Source organism: Lathamus discolor, chromosome 4 (genome assembly GCF_037157495.1).
Source record: "Lathamus discolor isolate bLatDis1 chromosome 4, bLatDis1.hap1, whole genome shotgun sequence".
NCBI classification, from domain to species: Eukaryota; Metazoa; Chordata; class Aves; order Psittaciformes; family Psittacidae; genus Lathamus; species Lathamus discolor.
This window is the reverse complement of record NC_088887.1, coordinates 2,435,278-2,454,765: the sequence shown is the minus strand read 5'-3', so window position 1 is coordinate 2,454,765 and position 19,488 is coordinate 2,435,278. Positions and strand designations below refer to the sequence as shown.

The 19,488-nt window shown below is 38.6% G+C and overlaps 1 long non-coding RNA gene across 2 annotated transcripts in view; it reads left to right on the top strand.

Annotated features, from left to right (window-relative positions):
* Window positions 1-19,488, top strand: part of LOC136012907 (uncharacterized) — a 309,517-nt gene that overhangs the window by 99,916 nt on the left and 190,113 nt on the right. For both annotated transcript variants that reach the window (XR_010612062.1, XR_010612061.1), the window contains exons 4-5: window positions 13,249-13,334; window positions 13,433-13,488. This is a non-coding gene — a long non-coding RNA (uncharacterized LOC136012907). The remainder of the gene's footprint in view (window positions 1-13,248; window positions 13,335-13,432; window positions 13,489-19,488) is intronic.

Genomic DNA, 19,488 nt, shown 5'->3' with positions numbered 1-19,488 from the left:
GCAGAATTATACCAGGTGTCTGTCACCTGCCCTCAATCAGGTCAGGCCTGGGCTGTGTGCTGAGAGATGATTTAGCAGTGATAGGAGATGATTTCTTGGCTGGCAGTTATTGATGAGAAGTTTGCAAAGCTTTCTGAGTGTTTATAAACTATTCATGTGTTTCCCCAATAATCTTCCCTGAGATGTTTTGTGGTCATGATCTTATGAGTTTGAGAAAAGACAGCCTAGATCAAAACAAAATATCTCTAATTGATTTTATTTGGTCTGAAGTAGGCAAGGAGCACACTTGAAGGGATGAAATATTTAAGTCAGAAGCTGCCAAATAATGGTATCACATCACAGTAAACAATTAACATAGACTGATGATTTACATGCTGGTAAAAGTAGTGATGACACGCTGGAGCTTCTTTATGAATATGGACTAACCTGACAGAGTTGCTGTAGTTCAGTTATATTGAAGTGACTAGACTTCTTAATGTAAAACAATATGGAACTGTAAAATATATATATGTATATATATATATACGCATACATATATATTTTGTCATTGAAAATGTTTTTCTGTGGCATTATGCCAGCTATGAAAAACTTGCTGCCCACTTGACAGGGATGCTAGAGCCTGATCCTCAGCATCAGCTCAACTTAATGTAAGAATCAGATTGTTTTGCCTCCTGGTTTTAACTCAAACTAGTAAATTCTCTTTAATACCAACTTCATACACTGTATATTCGCCATGCATTCTCACTGTATATACAGACTGCAGAACTCTTATCTGCATTAAGCTGAGGTCTGCTGTAGTCATTGTACACGGCAATGGGGATCAACTTGTCTTGTGCCTTAAATGGACACAGGATATCCTCACAGGGGGGGTTCTTTGTGATGTGTCCAGGAAGAAAACTGATTATATCATTTAAGTAGTATTTAAGCTTATGCTTTAGTCAACCCACATTTAGTAACAGATAAGGTTTTTAGAGAAAGAAATGAGAACCCACAGTTTCTTAAGTGTTTTTTATAGTTTTTCTGCTTGGTACCAAACATTACACGTCCTGGCAGAAGTTCCTGTGGAGGTAGGAAAAGCCAATTCTAGTTTCTCAAAAAAAGAAGAAAAGAAATCCCACCAAAAACTTGCTATAGGTGTAAGTACCTCACTATAAATAGCTTTTATTTGTTTTAATTTTGTGTACTTTACAGTTTAGAAGTTCCTGATTTTTCTCTTTGGCAACTCTGCTATCTTAATATCAAAACCAATCTCAAAGACTACATCAGACCTTTACCGATACCTGTTCAAGTGGATTGTTACCGTTGTGGTGGTTTTTATGTGTACCACTTGGTATAAAACAGAAACTTAGTAACCAAGGTTGCAGATGCATATAGAAACCTAGAATATAAACGGCATCATATGTGATGGTTTTACATGGTGGTGATTTTCTCCTGTATACAAACTAGGCAAGTGTAATTTAAGACATCAGAAGAACAGATCTGTTAAGACTGAGGTAATGTTAAAATGTTGTTAAAGCATGTTTTGTGCGTAAAGCAGAACACCCAAGGAAAGGAGATATTTTTCATTTCATCTACTTTAATATTGTTGAAATGAATAGATGAGGTTTTGAGCAAAGCCCTTAGCTGTGTCTAAAGAGCCAACACACAGGTTTCTTCTCAGGGTGCTAAAGAAGGTAAGTACAGTACTATTACTTCTGCATAAATGTTTTGCCAGCAAAGTAGTAATTGTATAGGAGTGAAATAGCAGTCGGTGACTTTATTATAACTCACTAATAGTCCTCAGTATTAATACTGATAATTTAATAGTTTTGCAGAGTAACATCTGCTGTCATCATTAGTGAGGTAAATAATATCTAAGTGAAGTGTGAAAGTATAAATACTTACACATATTGATCACAGTTTTCATGCCTAATGTGTTCAGAACACATCTAGCTGTATTGGATACCAGTGCTTACAGTGTAAAGGTCACATGCGTCTTGATTTTGTCTGAGAGATAGGTATGAAAGTTTTCATTTAACTGATGCTTCCATTATTTTATCTCAGTCTGAACTGCAGATGCTTCAGAGGGTGGATCAGCATAGCAGTCATGCATTAGCTTGCAACAGTTAAGTGGGAAGTGACAACTGACTGGAACCCACAGAAGGAATATATTTATAAGATGTGGGCTTTTAAAATTACATGAAGTTGATACTTGAACACAACCCAACACTACCCATGCTCTGTAAAAGAGACAGGAGACCTTTGACCAGAACAAGGGCAGAAAAGAGCTGTGGAAAAAAGAGATCTAGATGGCAGCTGTGTAGCACTGTATCTTACAGCATTAGAAGAGTTGGCTGGAGAGAGACCACAAGTGTGGGGAGGAAAAGCTCTTTCACAAAATGCAACACCTTACGTGAGAAGGATTATTAGCTATGTGACAGTTAATGTAACAGGCATTTGACTTGATGAACTCCTGAAAGAAAACTCCAAAACCGATGCAGCACCATTACTTTTCATTGAACTTTATATAGCAACATTTGTAGGTTTGATACCAACCTCCCATGTTTTGAAATCTGGTTCAGATGGCTTCAAAGGGAACAGCAGAGGAGCAGGGAGGTTGTGGCAAGGGTTTGACTTGAACCCAATACCGATGCTTGGTCTTCTCCTTCACGGTGTGAGCTGATGTGGAAGCCTTTAAGGCCAGGTTGGATGGGGCTTTAAGCAATGTTGTCTAGTGGAAGGTGTCCTTGTCCATAGCAGGGAGCTGGAACTGGATGATCTTAAGGTCCCTTCCAACCCAAACCATTTTGTGATTCTTAGTTCAATAAATTCTAATTCTAGCAAAGGAACTATGCATCCTAGTAATATTTCTTAGGAAAAAGATGAGATCACTGCTTTAAAATTTCAGTTAGGTTATAAATGAGAATACATATGATAAAAGCAGAATTACTAGGAAATAAATATTAAAAGATTGCTGTTTTATCTGTTTTATATAAAAAAGTAGAAAAAATGTTGAAGATTTGCTTAAGAAGCATAGAAGGGAGTACAGGGCACGTTCTTTCAAGTGCTAAAATTGACGTTTTGCAATGGGAAAAGGTAAAACCCTGAAATATCATAGAATCCTAGAAATATATTTTGCAAGGGGTTTTATCCTTGGATTTTTAGAGGGGGAAACATATATGTGTTTATAATTATTGTAGAAGGACAGAATAGTTAGGAAGGGACTTGAAAGATAATCTAGTTCCAACCCACCTGCTATAGACAGGAGCATCTCACACTAGACCAGGTTGCTCAGAGCCCCATCCAACGTAGCCTTCAACACTTGCTTAGTCTCTATTTCTCTACCAGTTTTTTGCAAATGGAGTTCTTTCTTTGAAAGGCTGAACATAAATTTTTGTGCAGCTCACTCACAGCACAGTGAAATGCCCTGTTTTGAGTATTAAGCTGATGCATCACTCTTGACCCTTACCCTGTGCACAGAGCGCGCTGCATCTTAATTAAACGAAATGACCTTATCTATTCTGCATTCTCACTCTCAAAAAAGAGGTGGTGGGGAAGGGATAGAGATACGGTACTGAAGCAAAGAAATCTGTAGGCAGAATAATGATATCCAGCCACTCCCAAATCTGAAACTGGACACACTAATTCTTAGCTTTTTAAAATGTGCTGTAGCTTCGGTGTTGAGAAACACATCCAAACCCCATTTTGCAGTGTGTTCTTAAAGCTCATTTTGCACAAATATGAAGTAATTTGGAAATCTATGGTAAGAATATGGGTGCTTCGTGTTTTGTTGTGGTTGTGTGTGAAACCTGGTGGTGATTGGTGGCTTTCATGGCTTTTTACAAGAGTTGAGACAGCTAAGTAGAATTCAAGGAAATGTTAGTGGCAGCATCCTATGGATAGATCAAAGCTTCAGTGAAGTATAGCTCCGTGCAGTCTTACTGCTTATCCTCCTTTGCATAAGGGGCAAAAGGAACATACTTCCATCATTATTTTGCTAATGTGGGGTTAGTCTGAACGTCTCTGTAAGTGCAATTAAACAAGTACTTTAGACACTTAATGTTACTGCACTTCTTCAGGAATGTAAATAAGGAACAACTCCAGCTCAGAGCGAAGACAGCTCCTAGTGTTATGAATTGAAGACCTGGGCCTTTAAGAAGGGCATCACTCGTGAAAGCCTGAAAGCTCAGTATAGTGGCAGCAGATGGCCAGATAAAACAATTCTTGCCAATTACTTGTGCTGCACCATGCTTGGAGAGATCCTTTATTATGTAAGTGTCCCAAACCGGGGGCTGCATGAATAAGGACAGATTTATCCATGATGCTTTCAGGTCATTTAAACAATAGACTTGAATTAAGGATATGTTGGCAATTCCTTCTTTCCTCCCTTTCCCTTTTTGTGCCAAGCAGAACAGTGGTTTTGTTTAATTCAGTTGTAATGCTTATATAGATCTAGCAACATTTCCTGACTCTCCGTGGGGAAGTACAAATACTGACAATGCAGAGAAAATCTTTTAGTCAGTGCAGTGTTGCTAGAAGTTGCCAGGGATGCCTTGTGGAAACTTGAAACTCTTCTTGTTGACCCTGGTTAGACCAGAGGTTTGAATTCAGTGACCTCCAGAGGTCCCTCGTAACACGAGTTTTCTATGGGTGTATGTTTTTAATGCTTCATCAAACAGGCCATGGAGGTTACCGACTGGTTTGGGGTGTATGGCATTGCCTAGCTGGATCAGAGAGTTTTAATCTGCTACTTTGCAAAGACTTTCCAAACTGGATTTGGGTGTCCTACAGTCATGGACTTATGGAGAGGTGAAATAATCACTCGAGTACAGCAGTAACCTTGTTCTCCAATACCTGGTAGTTAGCTTTATCGCGCACAATTGAGTCAACAAGTGCTTTGTCCCCCAGTGGTACATCGTATTTATACATGGAAGTGCTTGATCTGCTTTGCTATCTTCAATTTTTGCTCGCAGTTTGTTGTTGTGATGCCATTTCTACTACCTGATTACAGTGCAGGTGAACTTATTCCTTTCTATACATTATCCCCAGATGCTTCTTATGGTGTTGTTTGTCTGAAATACGTTGCTACTTAATTGAAGTAAAATGACATGAAGGCTATGTTGAAATAATGTTTAACATAACACTACAAATATTCCATCTACTATGCTTTCTAAAGTCCAAGATATACTGGAGTATTTCCTAGGCTGCTCATTAGCAAGAAATACAAAACCTGTGTTCAAATAAAACATGTGCATTGGCAGTGAAGACTTTCTGATTGGTTTTTTAAGGGGCTATCCTCTCACATAGGACATGTTCTGAATCAGTTTTGAGTTTACAAGACCTTCTGTGCAAAGCACTTAAAGGGTCTGAATTAAGACCTTCGTATTTTATAATGAACTTAAGTTGCGTGATGAAAAGTTGACTAAAGAGCAGTAATTCCTTTAGGGTTTTGCAGCAGTCAAATTAGGATTTTACGTTTTACCCTATATTATTAATGGTGAATACTGGAACACAAATAGCCTCTTTTTCTTCTTTTTTTTCCTTGTTGTTTTGTTTTTAACATAGAGGGCAGGAAGAGTTAGCATTCCAGGTCTTGGGAGGTGTGAGTTAGCTATATAAAAACCCAGTAGTGTTATGTACTTTATTCACATTGATATGCTTCTAATTGGGTTTGGCATAGCAATGAAGTTGATCCTTTGATCTTGTGATTTCAGTACAGATCTCAAAAGACAGCTATTTTACAGAGTCGTGCTATCTTGGTCTCACCTCTGCCTGCTAACAGTTAAGTGTTTTGACCAACTTTATATTTAGGCGATTCATAATATAACATATCATGAAACTGGGTGGACAGGAAAGAGATGAGGAAAAAAACATTAAATACGTTAATCTGAAAAGCATACACTGTACCATTAGCTCGCAGTATTAGATATTGAAAGGTTTAATGGAGTTGAACACATTGAAACATGACTTGATAGAAAACTAAGCTTTCTCTTTTAGGTTTGGAGCTTGAAAATGAAATTTCCAGGGCAAGAAGATGTGAAGCTTATAGTGAAAGAAACTGTAAAAACTAGTACAGTTTGATAGCATTCAGAACTGTAATGGTACCTACTAATCGACATTTTATTCCCTTTCTAATTTGATCTTTTTTAAAACTGCTGGTGCTATGTCTCTATGAGATTACCCTTTGCTTCCATAAAGTTTGGATAAATGTCTGGTGCAGAATACAGCTGTATTTTCATCTTGTTTTTGGATGATCAGTCACAGGATAGTTTATATACAATATATTCAGCATCACTGAAGGGTTGAGGTTGGAAGAGACTTGTGGAGGTCCTCTGGTCCAACCCCTGTGCTCAAGTAGGGTCACTAAGAACTGTGTTCAGATCTCCTACAAGATTTAGATCTGTTTGGTTTTATGCATAGATTAAAGCCTACGATAATACCACAAATTTTGATTGGTTGCGTTACTTCAGGCCAAGTTGTTGGTTCATTTTGGAAACCACCTCAAGCAAATGCTGATAACTCTGCATCTCAGTGTTGTCTCAAGAAAACCAACTTCTAGTGGCTTCAGAGCTTTTTAACAAGTAATACATCATCTATTTTTGTCTCTGTTTCTAGCTTCCCCTTATAAATACTGATGAAATACATAAAATCGCATGGATCACTTTAAAAGCAAAAAGTTTAGGGAAAAAATTGTATTTGTAGACTTCAAGAGCTGTAAAGCTTAATTTAGTGAAGCACAGAAAGGTGTTAATCTTGGAGATGCATTATCCTTTTCTTCAGGGGTATAGTTTCTAGAGTATGCCAAGGTACCAGAAGTTAAAACCTTTGACTTTGAAGCTTTGAGGTATTCTGATCTAGGGGTGAGTAGCATTTTATGGCTTTTTATTTGTACTTTAGTTTTAGTTGGAAGAAGTGTGAGCATGCAGGAACTCTTCAGTTACTGAAATCAAATAGTAAATAAAGCAGGCAAATAGAGCACTCCCTGCTTATGTGGGCAGGGAGTGGTGGGGGTGTCAGTTACATCTCCTGTTATTGTCATGCTCTGTTATCGCATGCTTATATTGTTAAACCTTTAAAGATGGGAGACTTACATGTTCGTGTTATCAGCAATTTTAACGTTATGAGATGGTGGTGGTGACTTGAGCTTCTTGTTTCTGCTGGAATATCAAGAAATGAATGTGTAGAAAAATGGATGCTCACACCTGACTGACGAACAAGTACAGAGAAAGCAAAGGAGGATAGTAAAATTGCTGTAAAGGGCCTTCCATGCTGTCACTTTCCAAGTCCAGGCTGCTTCTCTAGCAAGCTCCATAACCTTTTCTGTATCTCTTCTTTGAAATAATAAAATAAGGAGAAATTGCTAGCAAGTGGGCTAACTGTAGCCCTGGCACGTTTTTTCAAATGGAAATTGCTCTAAAAACCGTTTCAATTTAGATCTGGAGAACGCTCAGATGTTTTTAAGCATTACGAATTCTCTTACCTTCTTTAAAACCTTCAGTTAGAAAGAAGGATGTAGGACTGGATCTCAAATACCTTTGTGGTTTAATAGTAGAGAAGGGGGCTGTTGGTTATCAATTTGATGTGACAACGTGTGTGGAGATGCTGTCTTGGTCAGCTGCGTGACTTGTGTTGCACCAAAACTTAGGGTTCCCCAAATCGCTAAATCTGAATGCTCTCTTTTGAAATATTTCTCCTTAATTCAGTTTAATGATTTTCTTGAAATAGCAAACCGTGAAATTCAAACTCCATTCACATTTTCCTCATTTGCAAAATGGATTATTTTAATGCCTGTGAGTGGTACAGTGTCCTGCATGTTTTTTGCAATAAGCTTTCTACTGATGGCTGCGAGAGGATGTAGAGCACATCTCATTGCATGAACATGATACATGTCCTTCTGCAGCCCTTTTTTTTTTAATGAAATGTCATGATTTTCAGGATACAAGGATTGAAACCTTACCTAGGTTAAGAGGGGAAACTTCTCTAAGTGGTGAATCCTGTTTTGCTTACCCTTTCCTCTAGTTTCCACTGTTCTTCTATTTTAATAAAAGCCACATTCGATTATCTTGATACTGAAAGAGCCAGTTGTGTATTTCATAGATTCAGAAACAAACAGAAGAAACAATTTAACGCATCAGTGTTTTGAATTACTTTGCAACAGCAACATTTGCTATAGTTGCACATGAATACTTAACACAATACAGACTTTAAATATATATGTATTTTTTTCCATTCAGAATATCCCTTAATCACAGGTACTATGTTTGAAACGATAAATTGGTATTGCTTAGTGCAGCAGGTTTTATTTCAGCTTTAAAAACCCCCATGATGCTGTATTTTATAGAGTATGGCCATTGAGAGTTAGTTGGAAAACTAGTCAGGATATACTCTTTCTAAACTTGTAGTGCTGTACTGGGGTTTGTATAATCTCTTTAGTTTCTTATATATAGTTAGATATTGGCTAGTATCTGCAGTAGGTAGTCTATAGTTAAGAAAGGGGGAACTGAATTAAATGTGTCACACTTGCTTCAAACTACCTGGGTAGAAATAAGCAGTTAGGCTTCTTCATCATCAGACAGGTGACATCTGAATTTTCCTTTCATAACTGCTGAACTCATTTCAGTAATCCGAATTTTTCATGGGAACTCATGCACTTCACAGCAGCTTGTTCTGGAGAGATTACCTGTCGGCTTTGGGGGTGAACAAAATTAATCTAGTCTTACTGTACAGGTACTAGCTGTGATCTGTCACTTAACTGTATTGGTAACATGCCCGTAGTTATTTCACTCTGTATGAACTGACAGGCTGTTGGTACAACTTCCATACATTGCAAGTATGTAACTGAGATGGGTTTCTTACAATCTCCAAGCATCCTTATAATCTCCCTTCAGATACTGGAAGGCTGCTAATGAGGTCTCCATGCAGCCTTCTCTTCTCCAGGCTGAACAGTTCACATTTCTTTATCTGCTTTAATTATGCTCATCACTAACTTCTATGATTCTATGATTCTTGCTTGTTCTTTTGCCTCCATGTTTATGTATTTTTCCACTTATTCTACAACCACATCCATTTCAGGTCTAGTGTGTACCCAGAACTCTGAGCAATCTTTGCAGCACATGAACATTCTTTAAACCAAATGAATAGGATGATGTAGGAAGGAATACTGGGACAAAACCTACTTAGCAAATACTGAAGGAGACCAAATAATCATTATTTCCATTGAACGCAAAAGAACAAACTTCAGGAGTGAGAATCCACATAAATTTTGCCCATTGTTCAGCTGAGTTCAAATATTGGTGGTGGATGAAGGTACTCTGTTGGGCTGCCACCTAATTTTTTGCTTGGGTTTTTATCTAAGATTTACCTCCCATAATGACTCAAGGTTAGGATATTTGAAAGCCTGTTTAAAGCTGTAGGATGAAGACCTGGTCAATAACTGCTTGTTTGACACAAATAAAACTGAGCCATAGCAAGAACTTTCTTGCTGGCTAGACTGCAGTGAACTGGCTGTTTCATAGAATCATAGAATAGTCAGGGTTGGAAAGGACCTCAAGATCATCCAGTTCCAACCCCCCTGCCATGGGCAGGGACACCTCACACTAAGCCATCCCACACAAGGCTTCATCCAGCCTGGCCTTCAACACTGCCAGGGATGGAGCACGCACAACCTCCCTGGGCAACCCATTCCAGTGCCTCACCACCCTTTATAGTAAAGAACTTCCTCCTTATATCCAATCTAACATATACAATGATTGCATCTACAAAGTCAGCATGACTGGTGTAGCAACCTGCAGTTTGACTTTCTTTATGTTAACCTAGTAGAAACCAGATTGGATTCACAAAATTTTAACTGTAAAAGTGACAGCATATCTATATAAATCGCCTGCATCTTCATGAAAGGTATGCCTGTTGACTGTTACCTTAAGTGAACTTGATGGCAGGCTTTTGATTTGAAACATGGTGGCAACATGATTTTTTTTTCTATATTATCTAAGCCTCAAACTAGATAAGTGTGAAACATGACTGCATGAATAATAGTTTGGATAGTGTCTGGTAACAAAAAAATTCAGTGGGGTTTTTTTATGGGAATACGCTTTAATGTATATTGGTTTATTATATGTGTATGTAGACCTTAAAATTATTGTGATAGATGGAAATCTGTGCATGTAACTTGGATCTAAAACCTTAATATGCCAGGAAAAAAACAAAACTCAAAAAGAAATAGAACTTTAGCTTCACACTAAAAATTCTCACTTAATTTACACCTATGTGTATGTGCTGCTCAGAATGGTCAAGTCTAATGCTATAGTTGATTTCTACTCAAAGAATTGAGCTGTTCCCACTATGATGGGTTAACCTTGCCTAAGAGCCAAACTCCCACCCAGCTGCTCTTTCAGACCCTCAGCTCTCTCTGTCCTTAGCAGGATTTAGGGAGAAAAAAGGTTGAGAAAGCTTCGGGAGATTGCTTACCAGTTACTGCTGGGGGCAAAACAGATTCCTCTTGGGGAAAACACCTTGCTGCCAGGTAAAACAGATTTGAGTAGTGAGAAACAAAAAGGCAAGTGTTAAAATGGCACCTTGCTCTGTCCCTTTTCCTGGGCTCAGCTTCTCTCCTTTGCTTCTGACTCCTTTACTACCAAACAGGGGTTCTTTTCTAGGGGAGAAGAGTGGGGTTATGGGCAGTTCATAATTGTTCCTTTCTGCTGCTCCTTCCTCCTGATGTATTTCCTTGGCTCTGTTGTGGGATCTTCACAGGCTGCAGGGCAATCTCTGCTCCAGTGCCTGGAGCTGCAGCTCCTGGCTTCTCCTGCAGCCCCCAGTTGCCCACACCTATGCATCTACATCCAATGCATCCACAAATGCCAGAGGATTTGTTTTGTAAAACCAATAAGTGCTTCATAAAATGGGGAGAAATTATTTGTCCAGTGTATTTTAGAATTGATGGAAGACTTAAACAGGGGAAGTTTAGATTGGATACAAGGAGGAAGTTCTTTATTGTGAGGGTGGTGAGGCACTGGAATGGGTTGCCCAGGGAGGTTGTGAGTGCTCCATCCCTGGCGGTGTTCAAGGCCAGATTAGACAGAGCCTTGGGTGCCATGGTTTAGTGTGAGGTGTCCCTGCCCACGGCAGGGGTGTTGGAACTGGATTACCTTAAGGTCCTTTCCAACCCTGTTCTATGATTCTGTGTGCTAGTTCAGGTAATGATCTTGTGGTTTGTTCAAGTTACGTATTTTATCATGATAGTGTAACATTAGATAGTGGTAAATTTTGGGTCACTGTAAACTGCTGATCATCTAGCTTAGTTCTTCAAGACTTAGCTCGCAAAGCTTAACCATCAATTAGGTTTTAATATAGGTTTGTAGAGCCTAATATTCATCTTAAAAGTAAGATATAATAATAATATTGCATTAACTGTGGGACAGAGATCTCTCAGTAATTCAGGAATTGAACTGTGTAGATCTCAGAACAAAAAGCATAACAGCTGCTTTTTAAATTCAGAAATATTTAGGGTTTTCTGTAGCTTTGTAATACCTCATTCGTCATCCAAATTACATTAGCTGTTAACATCCTTTTTAATAAACTAGATGGTGAAGCTTGATGCTCTTAGTGGATGTCTTGAACCGAGTTTCAATGGGTTTCTGTGAAATTCGGAGCTGAAATACAAGCTTTTCGCTATTGGTAGAAGGCTCTTTATTCGCGCTGTCTAAGGAGAGCCAACATTTTGGGGGGAGCCCACACAAGTTTTTGTTGAAGGTGATTTTTTTGAAGGACCTTTAAAGGGCACAAACTATTTGAAAAACTCCTAAAACCAGCAAACTAATGTGCCTAGAAAAGATTAGACCACCAGAGGTGATAAAAGATAATTAATCACTGGGGTGTCTGTCTGCTGATACACAGATAGAGACATGATCATTGCCAGCTTAAGTCAAATACGTTATCTCACAGTTACGCCGAACTCTCTCTACAAAGCAATGCCACATGTTAAGGGCTTTCTGCAAAGATGTTTAAATTACAAAAATCATTATTGTTAGGGTTTCTTTGATGTCCTCAGTCAGTTTTGCTATGTCTGCACTTGGCAGCTCATTAATTGTTCAGATGAGGAAGAGCGATGCATGGATGCCCTACAAAGCTTCAGTGCAGCTGCTTTAGGTTTTAGAGACCCCCGAGCCCAAAGTGAATTGCTTTCAAAGCATATGTTGTCACTGATGGGCAAGGCACACAAGTTTCTGTTGTGATAGCACAGGTAAGAGGATGATTGTTCACTTAAGGGTCCTTGAATGATGTGAAAAGTGCTAAAGAAAAGGAAATTTCTAAGTGCTGCACTGATCTATGAATGCAAAATTCCCTAGGGGGGTCTTATAATCCACACAATTGAAATTGCTTAGTGGTCTGCTGGCTGAAAGATGGTAAAAAAAAAAGCTGTAATGGCAGACAGCCTCAACCTGAAATCTGCAATTGCATCTTGTACCTTTCCTGCAAACAGGTGTGAGTTGGGGCTAAAAGGAGGCAGCCTCCAGCTGTGCAAGACAAGGAGATGGATCTCTTCACGTATCTCCTCGTGGACCACATCCAGCAGAAATGTACTGAAGAGATGGATGGGTGGAGGAGGATTGGCATGAAAACCAATGTATATTAGAAAAATCTTTTGGATGCACAATATATATTAAATCTTCATATCAAGGTTTACTCACAGCTGGATCTTGATTTCTTTCCAAATTCCCTGAACCACTTTGCCAGAGAAAGTCTCAGCAAACATAGCATCTGCATTTATGTTTAAAGGCACTTCCGAAATGCAGCAGCAGAAGTCATTCACTCGGCAGCGGCCTTTGTAATTCCTAGAACTGGTTGCAAAACACTGTAAACTGATAGATCAATGCTGCAATTATTGTTCTTTGTAGTACCGTCTTATCAACATCAATCAGATAGATTATGCATAAATTGCTCATCTTTGATTTCTAGTGCCGAGACATAAAGACCCCACACGAACCTCTGTTTCTTACTCATCTTCCTCTGTATCTTATTGTGTTGGTATTGTCTTGTAGAGATAATTATGGTTCATAAATCTTTTCAGCAATTGAGAATTAAGTGCACATGAAAACATACCTTTGTCACTGAAGAACTTGCTTTCAATCCCACTGTCCATGTTGCTTACAAAGAATTAGAAACAGCTCTCGCTACTGGTTCCTGAGGAAAACCACTTGTCACTTGGGTATTGAGCTATTGAGCTCAACTCCGTGACTGTGACCGTTCATTCTTTTCCTTTTTCTCCAGGTGGTCCATCCCTAAGATCCATGCCTCTCCAATTTAGAGACAAGGAAGTCATGCGAGACAATGTCAAATGCTTTGCACAAGTCCAGGTAGGTGACATCTGTTGCTATTCCCTTATCCACCCATGCTGATGTAGAAGGCCATCAGGCACAGTTTGCCCTTAGTGAAGCCATGTTGTCTTTCACAGCTGTAATACAGAATGCAGTGCTGTTTTAGAGTCACCTGAGGGCCAGCAGAAGTCTGGTAAGCAAAAGGTCCTTCTGGTCTTATGAAGTTAGTTTTTCTGTAGTTTCATGCTATTATTCCTCTGGTGGGATGTGTAGAGATATTTGTTACTATGTAAAAGACCTCCCTTGAAAGAAGGGACTGCGGTGGAAGAACTTAACTGTCTACGAAGAAATAGTGGCACCCTTTTTCATTGCAGTGGTGACAACTATAGCTGCTCTAATCTCTCCAGCTTGAGAAAGAGTTTTCTCAATATTACAAGTGTCTAAAATGGGAAAAGATGTTAGTAGCCTGGAATATTCCATTCTACGTTCTGCTTCTTGATATATGCAGTATCAGTCTGACCCAAGCATCATAACCCAAATACGGGAGGGAAGATTGGGTTTCTTTTTTGGGTTTTCTTTTTAGGATAAGAAAAATGTCTGGATCTACAAAATTTTAAGTTATCTAAACTTTAGACTCCATGTATTGCATATTAAAGTTGTTATTCTAGCATAAGATTGGTCTAGTGGAGAGAGTTTTGCTTTCTTGAAGAACATTGCCTCTTTTTTTCCTAGTGTCTTTCCTTCTTCACATTTAACCACTTTTAATATTTCATATCTTTTAACAATTCATAAGAAACATTAGTGGATGGGTATATTTTATTTGTTTTGAGTGCTTATGTCTTAAAAGGAATTTATGCACAGCATAAGAGTGGGGACCTGCCCTCGAATGCACTTCACAACTAGATTGTGCTAGGTTATTTTGCCTGTGTAGGAAGAGTAAGTATGGCTTCCACCTGTGTAGAAGTCAGCAACACTTTGGCTTTCAGGTTTTTGTATGCTGAAAGTAGATAGAGTACATGTGAAGTTACTCATCAAACAGGCAGCAGGGATAAATCCGCCTGTAGCCAAAGGAATCAGGAACAGGAGATACTGTTATTTTTGTATATCACTTTGAAAAGAACAAATTGAAGAAGTACCTTTTATATGAAGTGAATGATACTTCGAGTAAGTTGGAGTGTTTTTGCTGAAGGGTTTATCCTTCCTTGGCTATAGGAGTATGTGTACTGATTGTTGTGTTGTGCTCAGGTTTTGTAGGATGTTCTGCTGTTGAATATAGTGCCTACCTGAAATTTGTAACTTAATATGTTGTTGTCAGTCATCATACAGGTTTTAAGAAAGCCAAATAGATATATGTTGCATATTTTAAAGAACAAATTGTTTCAAGTAGGTTCTTTTTTTTTTTAATCGTTTGATATAAATTAACTTGCCTGTAATCAGCTTCTAATTGGACGTTTATTCTGGTATTTATTTTCCTTTTATCAAAAGCATTTGTAGCTAGCAGATTTCTTAAGTATTTTAGGTGGTTTTGGTATACTGGATTTAATTATAAAACCCTTTTGAGATTTAAATATAAAATATGGTCTGGCTGATGAAATGCCACAGTTGAAGATAGCTCTATTACCTTGGAAACATAGCTGGTATACGAGAAGCCTGGGGAAAAGGCAAATGGGGGCCTAGTCTTTTAAAAGTGAAAATGAGGAGCCACCAAACTATTAATGAGTCATAGTGCTAATTGATTTCTAGAGGCAAAACCATAGCAAATGACAGAAACTTTGGACATGAGCAACAGCCTTTACGTAGTTGCCAGGAGATCTTGTTGAAGCAGCCTAAATCTGTTCACAGGACTGCTAAAGGGCTTTGTGCATAAAGCTGCAGCCGTGGTAGATGTCACTGAGTATAGCAAAGCTTTCTATGTTTCACATAACGCTATCATAAGTAAGATTGGGAAACAGTGGCTAAAGGAATAATAACAACATGGAGTTGGATAGAGCTATTCAGAGAGCTTGCCATCTCAAGAGTGGTTTTCCATGTCAAAATGTCCCCATTTACAGAGTTGATTTCAGCAATAATCTCACCTGCTGCCTCTATATTTTATGTTTCAGTAATGAACTGAGTGACAAAACAGACCATGTATTTACTAAAGTATTCAGACAATACCATTACAGGAAGGAATGGTAGTGTATTAGAAGACAGCAGCTGGTCAAAATGATCCTTTGACATATTGGAGAAACGGTCTAAAAACTGATTTTGGTGGTATTTCTTCACAAGTCAACTTTTTGACCAGCTTTCCGCCCTCCCCACCTTGCTGGCAAACTTCTTGAAGTGTCTTCATTTCACCTCTGTGCTTTTCTTTGATACAAGTTGCAAAACAGCAATTTACCTCGAACTGCTGTTTTACTTGCCAGGAACTTTGAGTTTCACAATATTGTCATCTTAGCAAGTCATTTTTCAGTTTTTCATATATTCTTTTTTTCCCCACTGTTGTTCATTTCCAAGACAAAACCTGTCTTATCCTTTCTGCCACTCTCAACGTGTAAATTCCCAGGCAAAATGGATGGTATCTTCTAGTGGAAGCTCCTGGATCTTAACTCTTTACAGGTTGTTTTATGTGCCAGTTTGACCTGGCCAGCTGTTTCAGGAATGATAGTAGCCAAAGTCCGTGTGGAGGATGTCTAAACTGCTTTTTTTGTTAACCAGCTGCCTATGCTGGAAATTGTCAGTGGATGAATGAGTGCTTTGGTACTAAATCTTTTGGCATTTTAAGTTCACAAATTTAGCGGTAAAATTACTTAAGCAGGATGGTGTTTCTCTTTAGCGTTTGTTTTAAACTTAGAGCACTACAGAAACAGGTGCTTTGAGCATGTTGGTACTTGTTTTTCTTTCTCATTGTTCTCTCCTATCACCTAGGTCTCTTTGTGCAGATTGCAGGCAGACAGAAACAGTCTGCCCAACTGGTGATCCATGTAATGCAATGGGCCGCAGTGATTTAAGCTTTGTAAGGTGTTCACTTCACATCTGTAGAAAGAAACTGCTGGGTATTCTAGCATCAAAACCAAGTGCTTCACTAGGGATAGGAGATGAAGCAGCCCTCTTCTCCTCCCTCTAAACTCCTGTTCAGATCAGACCACTAGTTTCTCGGAGCTCAGTTTCCTTGCGTTTTAAATGTAACTTTGCTGATTTCAGTCTGGCTTTTTTCCCAAACCAGTAAATCGGCTGTGAAAGGCAGAGTTACAACTTCATTTACACTCAAATAATCTCCTGGCCATTTATTGTTTCTTGATTCAAGTCCATTTGTGATAGGACGGATAACAAATGTTTGCTGTCTGAAACTGTTTTTTTGCATTAATCACCATTTGTATTAAGTGCTGAGATGTCACTGCCCATCCGGAGACCCATACCGGGAGAGCATCTTTCTGATTTCACCAGTGCTACTTGTGTTTGCAGATCTAGCAGAGACCATAAGCGTTACCTACCTCTTGGTAGTGACCCAGTGATATCTTTGACTCTGTCCATGACAAGGGGAGAACAGAAAAAATAGCGAGTGCCTTAGTTCAAGATAGCTGCTGTTGCATATATCCCAAGCAGGGCTTCTAACTTCGGAATTCTTCAGAGATTTGTGCTGTTTTCAGAGAACTAGTGGTTTCTCACTGTCAGGATCACGTCTGTCAGACTGATCATAGTGATTGGCAAGGGCACCCAGGGAAATTGCTCCGTATGAATGAGTCGCTGTTGCTTTGACAGTGTCTTTGGTTGACCAGTTGGGCTCCCAGGATTATCCAGGTCAAGGATGTCTTGGTGTTTGCCTACCAGTTTGTAAGTTGCCCAAGCAAATGCTGGGATGACAGAATTTTTCTGGAGTGTTCTGGATTTAGGGTACTGACAGTTTTTGTACAGGGATGGGATCTGAGAAGGAAACTAAGGAGCTCTTTTTTGTATCGTTATTTAAAGTGGGCTTTTCTACTATGCTTTACAAGATGCTATAATGTATAACTGAAATGTAGACGTTCATATCCTCTGCTGCTTACAGTTTATCTTCCTTAAGACCCAAGCTTTTACTCTTGAACTGACTTTCTACCTTGTGAGGCAGAGGCTTGTAGACTTACTATCCAAATGCAGAAAATGAAAATTGGCCTGATAGTTCTAAGATTCTCTCAGGTGGTCTCTTGCACATGTGTCTGGCCTGATTAAAGTATATTGAAAATCAGTTAGGGGTCCTAAATCCATAATGATTTGTCTGTATTATAAGTTTAGTAAGCATTCTTTCTACATGTAACACTTTCCAATCCCTTGGATTTATTTGCACAAAGGAATTGACAGTGTGAAATAAGATGTCTCTGGTAGTTCCTTTGTTGCATAGGTGTTTGCAGTATATAAACAGGCTATGGGAATTTGATTTGGCTGAAAGAGCTAATAAATTTAAGAACTCTTTTAATGTAAAAGCTTTGGTATTGGTATCAGTTCTAATTACACAAATTTTAAGGCGTTCTCAGCAAATGCATTTTGTAATTGGTTTGTGCTTGAGTTGCTGCTTTGTAGCATGGCAGGGGGGTTGGAGCAGGATGATCTTAAGGTCCTTTCCAACCCTGACTATTCTATGATTCTCTATGTGAGTTACTTCTCCATCCTCCTCAAGTAAGGTTAATGCTTGGTTTATAAAAATAAGAAATGCTAGGAGTCACTTGGAATGCACTAAAGATGCTCGGCAGGAACTGTGCAACAGTGATCAGTGATATTAAGGATTTTAAAACCTTTAAGAAAATACTGTCTTTAAAGAAACACAGGAACACACTGCCAGAAAGACTTCAGAAGAGCCATTGTGCTTACTAGGAGAAAACGGGACCCCAAACAAAGCAACAAACTGGTTGAGCTGGGATTTCAGTCATGTTTACTTTCCTGCTTGATTTCAAGGGTTCTCTTGCTGCACTCGGTGTCCTGCTAGTTCATTTTTTGAGTAAATGCTCATAAATGACTTACCGGTCCAAATAGGCCATCCCTTTTTTCACATTAAACTAAAATGTGTTAAGTGAACATTAAGAATAAGGTCTCTTTTCTGACAGAGGTTTATTATGGTTCCGGTGCCTGTAAAATTGTTGAAGATGGACATGAGGTATTTTTCCTTCATCTTAAGAAATGTTCTTTTCCTGAAAATTTATGTGCAGAGGACAAGTGGTCTTCAACAGATCTGTACAACGTATTCACTCCATTCCCTAAGAGTGCTCGTTTAGTTACCCTTTAATGAAAATGCTGCATTGTGTAATGGGCAGCATGTTCAAGCTGTTCTTAAAAATATAGCATGAGTTATCCCAATTTCTCCAGAGTTCCCAAAACCCAGCTTTTACAGATCTGCTGTTTGGAGAAAGCAGAGGAATAATGCTTAAAATTACTGCTTATCTGAGTCATTTTGGTTCCAGATAAATCAACGAAGTACAAAGAACAACTGTATAAAATAGTTTCCTGTGTGGTGACCATACGTTAATTAATGGAGGAGGTCCATAAATACAGATGTCTTTGCATTCTTTTCTTGAATTAGAGATAGAACAGTATTTAGCATTAGCAAATTTAGACATTGCTAAGCAGAGAGTAAAATGCCAAATTAGGTTGAATGGGGATGTTTTCTAGCTTATTTTGACACTTCTGATTGCTTTCTGGGTTCTGATTCTTCTGTAACCCAGTATAAAAAAGCCTAGACTAATTCAATGTAGTGCTGAGTGCCAGTTAATGGTTTTACCTTTCTTTTTCCTTGAGAAGTAAATCGGGTGCATAATTACACTGGAGAAATACTTGAACACTCCTGATAAACTTACACCGATAAAGGATACATATGTCTTTTCCTGTAAATCTTGTCAGGCTTATTTTCAGATGAAAATAAAATGTAAAGAACATGCTTTTACTCAAGTTACACTGGGATTAATAAAAGCTATTACCATTGAATTTGGTCCTTAAGATGTGTTTTTCTGCTGCTGTGGTGGAGGTCTCCTGTTCTCATCAGAATAGAAATGGATTTCGTTGTATTTGCGTTCTTTATCTGTTTGTTATTGTGTTGATGCCATATAAATTTAATGGACAATCTATGTAATATTGACAATTTGGGGGTTTCCAGGTGTTTGCTGGCTGTGTTGTGTTAAAATGCATCATGCTAACTAAAGCTTCCCCAGAAGATGCTCAGAAAATCTCATTGGTAAATGTATGAACA